Source organism: Diabrotica undecimpunctata, chromosome 8 (assembly GCF_040954645.1).
Source record: "Diabrotica undecimpunctata isolate CICGRU chromosome 8, icDiaUnde3, whole genome shotgun sequence".
In the NCBI taxonomy this organism is placed as follows: Eukaryota; Metazoa; Arthropoda; class Insecta; order Coleoptera; family Chrysomelidae; genus Diabrotica; species Diabrotica undecimpunctata.
This window is the reverse complement of record NC_092810.1, coordinates 36,956,720-36,963,958: the sequence shown is the minus strand read 5'-3', so window position 1 is coordinate 36,963,958 and position 7,239 is coordinate 36,956,720.

The window sequence follows — 7,239 nt, the reverse complement described above, 5'->3', positions numbered from 1 at the left end:
ATCATGATCATTAGACTTCGGCAAATATGCATATTGCATATTTTGCATATTGTGCATATTTTATGCAAATATTTCATATTTTGTCATATTTGTATAAAAGTTTGCATAAAGTGCATAAAAGTTCAGATTTTTATACTGTATTTGAAAATTTTTAAACATACCAATTTATTTCAATTCTTGTATAAAATTTTGTAGTAATTTTAATCAAGAAATGATCTAAGTACGTAATCTCTACAGGTACAAAACATTTACAATTTCAAAGAAGATCAATTTAAGTAGCCCTCAACATTCTTAGAAAGTCTCGGTCACTGAGGCATTCAGTTATTGGATAATCGCTAAGGGTTCGCTCATTTGCATTTTATGATCTAATCCCCAAATCTATCTACAATTTATTGTATCTTAACAGCAGGTAAACGGCTAATAGTTTTGTTCCTAATTTAGGGATTTTTCAAAATCTCCCAGTTTATTGAATTAGGTACCTAAACATTTCTAATTTGATGCTCAGATTTGTAAATCATTTTTGTTTTGATATTCAAAGCGTAAACACTCGTTGTGCGTAACAAAAAGGAAGATTGTGATTTTATAATGCCTAAAACAACCAGTGCTTCAACTTGGATTAAACCTTATAAAGAGCTGTCTATGGATATGGGAAAAATCTACTGTTCAGTCTGTGGCAAAATTGTAAGTATCTAATATTTTCTATTAAATATCTAATATTTCATACATACAGGGTGTTTCCAAATGACACTTACAACGTTTGACTGTAGATACTTCTCGAAAAATTGAACAAAACGATATAGTTAATGAGGGGTCAAACTTATTTACTTTTCGAGATACAGGGTGTTAAAATTAAATTCTTTTAGTTAATAACAACAATAACTTTAAAACCAATAAACGTATTTACTTGAAATTTAGTACTCGTAGGTTGTTTTTAAATGAAAAATAGCTTCCTTTAGTGAGAAAAAATTGTCCATGGTACAATACAATGGTGTGTATTTAGAAAAATTTTTCACCTTTACTTTTTTTTATGAAGTCAGCTATTCTAAAACACAATTATTTTTATTGTAATTGAATTAACAAAAAAAAACTTTTGTTGAATTTTAAAATACGTTATATGATGTACTAATGGTTAGTAACAAAAACTAATTTGTGGATTAATACTACATTTAAAACACTTAGCGAGTGTTTTTTTTCCAAACCAGTTATTTGATTAACCAAAAACACCTTGTATATTTTTATATTTTAAAGGTTGGGTTAAAATAAAGGTTTTTATTTTTATTTATAGATAGCATGTGAGAAGAAATTTCAGATAGACCAACATGTGAGAACTGCTTCACACATTGCAAAAAAAAAGGAAAAATAGGAGGAAAACATCAAACTTCAATGGCTAAATGTTTCCAATCTACTTCAAAAAAATTAGATGAGCAAGAAACTTTTAATGAAGACTTGTGTCGCGCATTAGTGTCTGCAAACATACCGCTTTCAAAATTAGCAAATGTAAATTTTAGTTCGTTTCTAAAAAAATATTGCAAACTTAATGTTCCAAGTGATCGGTCTCTAAGAAGAAATAATGTGAACGGGCTATACTCGTCGGTGTTAATTAATATTAAGAAAGAAATTGCAGATAATTATTTTTACATATCTGTAGAGGAAACCACTGATTCCTCAGGAAAGTATATTTAGCAATTTCGCGTTTTATACAAGAAACATTAGCAACTTTTTTTCTTCCGACAACTATTCCTTCTAATAAATTACTGCTTATTTTATCGGATGCTGCTCCTTATATGGTGAAAGCAGGACAAAATTTAAAAATATTTTTCCCAGGTTTAATACATGTTACTTGTGTAGCGCATGGATTAAACAGAGTTGCAGAGGAAATACGAAAAAAGTTTCCTCTTGTAAATACCATGATATCCAGTGTCAAAAAAGTATTTCTTAAATCTCCTATAAGAATTCAACTTTATAAAGAAATGCTACCTAACATTCCTCTTCCACCACAATCTATTTTAACGCGATGGGGAACATGGTTAGAAGCAGCTAATTTTTATGCAGATCATTTTGTTAAAATAAAGAACATAATTGATACGTTAACAGATGAAAGTTCCCAATCTCTTTTGGATTCTAAACAAACTTTTCAGAGTAACTTGCTTCAACAAGAACTTTCATTTATAAAATCAAATTTTAGTTTTGTTCAAAAAACAATTACTCAGTTAGAATCACCAAAACTGTCATTGTTCGAAAGTACAGCATTAATAAAAGAATTTGCGTCATGTTGTCGGAACGTTAGAGGTAATATTGGAAAAGATATTTTAAAAAAATTTGAAGCTACTATGGAAAAAAATAAAGGTTACCATATTCTTTCTGAAGTAGTCAGTGTTCTAGCTGGAAATATTTCGGAAACAATTAATTTAGAACCAAATGTTTTGGTTAGTTTGAAAAATGCTCCCGTTACATCAGTTGATGTTGAACGAAGTTTTTCCATATATAAATATATGTACTCAGACAGAAGCCACAAGTTTTTGTTAGAAAAGTTTGAACACCACTTGGTCATTTATTGTTACCATAATTCTAAATAAGTTTATTCACACTTAAAAATGATGTAGTTACTTAAAATAAATGTAAATCTTAATGAATAGTAGGAAATATTTAGTTATGTACACTTTTTTTTTTTAATAAAATTGTTACTATTTTACGATTTTTTTATTTATTTGTATGCATATTTTGTAAAATATTTGCATATTTTCGGGTAAACACGTGCATATTTATGCGCATATTTTCTACATTTTTATTTGCATATTTGCCGAAGTCTAATGATCATCAACCTGTATGCGTCCATTGCTAAACATAGGTCTCCCTTAGCTCTTTTCATCTGTCTCTATCTTGTGCGGCTTGCATCCAGTTATTTCTAACACGCGTCAGGTCGTCAGTTTATCTAGTTAGTGGGCGTCCTCTGCTCCATATTGCTTCTTGCCTTGGTCTACACTCTAAAATACGTTTTGTTCATCGGTTGTCTGATAATCTGGCGACGTGCCCTGCCCAATTCCAGTTTAACGACGCGATTTTTTCGATAGCTTCTGTTGTTTTTGTTCTACAACGTATTTCTTTGTTTGGGATTCGGTCTCTCAGAGAAGCACCCAACATTTGGCGCTAGAATATTTTGCGCATCAAATAAACAGAAATATTTCGGTTTATGCTTTGTTTGTACCGAGTTGGGCGAATGATTTTTAAAGATTATCACTCTGAAATAGATCATCGAAGTGGTGGAAAATATAGTGTATTGTAGCAGTTAAATGTGGAGTTCAAGTTAACGTTGGAAAAATATTTTGAAGAGACAAGACGCGGCGTGGGTCGCCTGAAGAAACCGGCAAATTTATTAGTAGAAAAGTGAATTATACTTGAATGTAATGTGTCAATTTTTGTCAGAGTAATCACTGTTTTGTTTCCGTGCTGTGTCTCATCTGAAGGATTTGTAAGACAGCGTTATAAACAACTTAAAAGATACCCACATGGTTCTAAGCAAAGGGTTGAGTGTTCTAAAAGCCAAGTTTTGAAGATTGCCTTACAGTGCCCAGCTTCCATCCTCATTTTGGTGTCCCCGGTCATTCCAGACTATTTTCGCAGTTTGTGAGATACATTTGTTTATGTTGCTGTGAATTTTGGGTCCAGTTCCAACCCCAGAACTTTTAAAGGAAATTTCAGCATTTAGTAAAAACCAGGTAGTTTTCTTTGTTAAATTTTTTAAAAATAAAAATAGACATTTTCCATCAATAATTGCTTTCATGAAAAGTTAAGAAAATGTAATAAGTAAGATTATAAATATTAGGGAGTGGCTAACTGTCATATTAATTATTCTCATAAAGTTTTAAAATTTAATATTGACATATGACAGCTAGCTTTATTTTCTTGACATTTGGTACATTCCTAACCATAAATTTAGAATAAGTTTTGCTTTGTTTTTAAAAAAGGTTAATCTCTATGGATATTTCCATTTAAAAAGATATTTTTCATTTGTAATAATTTATTTCTGCTACAAAATGTCGCCCATTAATAATTTAAGTTCCTTATAGTGTCCTCAACATCTAGATTTGTAAACCGATAGCAACATTGTAAGTCGTTTTTGTATTTTATTATTATTATTTATATTTGTAACTGTTTGAAGTTATTATTTCCTTTTAAAAAGTTCCTTGTTGTATTTTTTTAGGAAAGAAAAGCCTATCTTTCCATTCAGCAGGAAGATTCTTGTAAGCGGCGTCCATTTTAAATAGCTTGGGAACCTTCTTGTATTGTGTTTGTCCAGGACACACATATAAGTACCCCTTTTATTTCACTTTTTGTAGTTACCCCATTCCAGTCCCCTTGTTATTCACTTATCTACGACCCAGCTCTCCAAACAAACCAAGCGCAGCCGTTCGCAAAAGTTACGGTTTGTTTTGCTTACCCTATCTCTAGCTCCATAATTTCTGTCCCCAATTTTCAACCCCCTATAGTAATACCCTATGTGATAGGCAAAAATAACCGTCACAAATTTAAACTTTCACATAACAAACGATCTAAAACGTTTAAAATTTTTTTTTTAAATTACACTAGTACGTTTTTTAGAAGAACCAAACTTCTGTTATAAACTACATTCAAAACCGTCTTCTTGGAGTCATTTTCCGTGACGTGCGATCGTTTTTAATGTAAAGCATTAAATTCTTGTGTTTTTTATTCATATTTCATATGCCATACTGGATTTTTATTCATATGCCATATTGGATTTGATGGAACAACGGCGACTAGCGAAAAACAACGAAACACTTTATAACAGCATACAAAAAGAAATTTGACGTAAAATACGAGAAGCAAAGAGTCAACATCTAGCCAAACAGTGTCATAACATGGAAGAACTTGAAAACAGATACGACACGTTTAACATGTATAAAAAAGTGAAAGAAGCGGCTGGTATCTTCAATAAGAAGCAAACTGCATTGCTAAAGGATGAACATGGTAAAGTAATATTTGAAGTAGAGGACAAACTTAAAGAATGGGAAAATTACGTCACAAACCTATTCGAAGACGATAGGAGTAGTTCACCTCCCGATATTACTAACTGCGACGGACCGCTAATAATACGCTCTGAGGTTATAAAAGCCACACAATCATCAAAAGATGGCAGAGCGACTGATCCTGATGAAATTCCAACTGAAATATACAAGCTTATAGATGATAGCAATGTTTTAGAGGCTATGACTTTGTTTTTCAATACCATTTATACCAGCGGACAAGTACCTAGTGGTTGGTCTAATTCACTGTTTATAGCTCTACCTAAGAAGACAACAGCAAAAACCTGTGCTGATTATGGAACCATCAGTTTGTTAAACCACTTATTGAAAATTTTTCTGAAGGAAATACATGGTCGTATCTACAATAAATGTGAGGAATGCCTGGATGACACACAGTTTGGTTTCCGTAAAGTGTTTGGAACGAGAGATGCACTGTTTGGAATGAACGTACTTGCTCAAAAATGTCGAGATATATCTGTAGACATATACTGTTGTTTTATTGACTTCCAAAAGGCATTTGATCGTGTTAAGCACTCTATATTGATCGAAGCTCTAAAAGACATTGGCTTAGAGGACAAAGATGTTCGAATAATTGCAAATTTATATTGGAATCAAACAACATCAGTTTTACTAGATGGTGTGGAATCACAGGCTCTTAATATTAAAAGAGGATGCAGGGATGCCTCTTGTCACCCCTGCTTTTTAACGTTTACTCCGAAAGAATTTTCAGAAAAGTACTTTCTGAAAAACAAGAAGGAATACTTGTGAACGGTGAAGTCATCAATAATTTGCGATATGCGGGCGATACAGTACTCCTAGCTTCTAGTCAAGAAGATCTGCAAACACTACTTGATAGTGTCGTTGAGAAATGTAAAGAGGCAGGTCTGAATCTGAACATAAGGAAAACCAAAATACTCGTAATAAGTAAACAACAGCATATAAAACCGTCTATATATGTAAATAATACCAAACTTGAGCAAGTTGATAAAATCGTTTACCTTGGACAGCAAATAAATTGTAAAAGAGCAGGCTAGAGCGGCTTTTAGAAGGATGTCCAAGGTGTTATGTAACAAAGACCTAAAATTGGCATTGAGGATGCGCCTACTCCGCTGCTACGTGTTCTCGGTCTTACTTTATGGTGTCGAGTCCTGGACTGTGAATAAAATCGATCTAAATCGCCTTGAGGCTTTCGAAATGTGGTGCTATAAAAGAATATTAAAAGTTTCCTGGGTGGAGAAGATTCGAAACTCCACAATACTAGAACGTCTCAGCAAGAATACTGAGATCATAAAAAGCATCAAGCAGAGAAAGCTGGAGTATTTCGGACATGTAATGAGATGTAACAAATACAGGTTGCTACAAAATATCATACAAGTAAAAATAGCAGGTAAAACGCAGTCCAGGACGAAGAAGAACCTCATGGTTGAAGAACTTGCGAGATTGGTATGGTGTTTATATAAGCATGCTATTTAGGGCGGCAGAGAATAAAATTAAGATAGCTATGATGGTGACCAACGTTCTGAAAGGACATGGTACATGAAGAAGAAGAAGATGTAAGAATTAGCAATCTTTACTGGAATCTAACATTGTCTATCCGTACAGAGGCAGGAGAATCTGATAATGTTAAAATCAAACGTGGGGTCCAACAGGGATGTATACTATCACCCTTGCTGTTCAAAATATACTCTGAGGAAATCTTTCAAGAAGAATTAGAGAGGATGTTGAAGCCGGAATTCGAATTAACGGAGAATGTATCAATAACATCAGATACGCGGATGACAGGGTGGTATTCGCTGACAGTTATGAAGCCCTCCAGGAGTTAATGAATAGAATCACAGAAATGAGTCAGAATTATAGACTTTCACTGAACATTAAGAACACAAAATGATCTCTAAGAAGGAACAGCAAATTGAAGGAATCGTATGAATGATCAACTAATAGAAAGAGTAAAAACATAAAGCTACCTTGGTACAAACGTCAATGAAAATTGAAAACATTCCTTAGAAATAAAATGTAGGATAGGGAAAACAAGATCTGCATTTCAAAAAAAGGCTAAGCTATTTAAATTAAATTCTTTATTTTCTTTCTGACAAACATAGTTTGTATAGAATTAGTCATAAATATACATTGCTAAAAACTAAACATATTTAAATGCCTTGATTTATCAGCACCTCTAAAAATCAGGTTATTACGATGT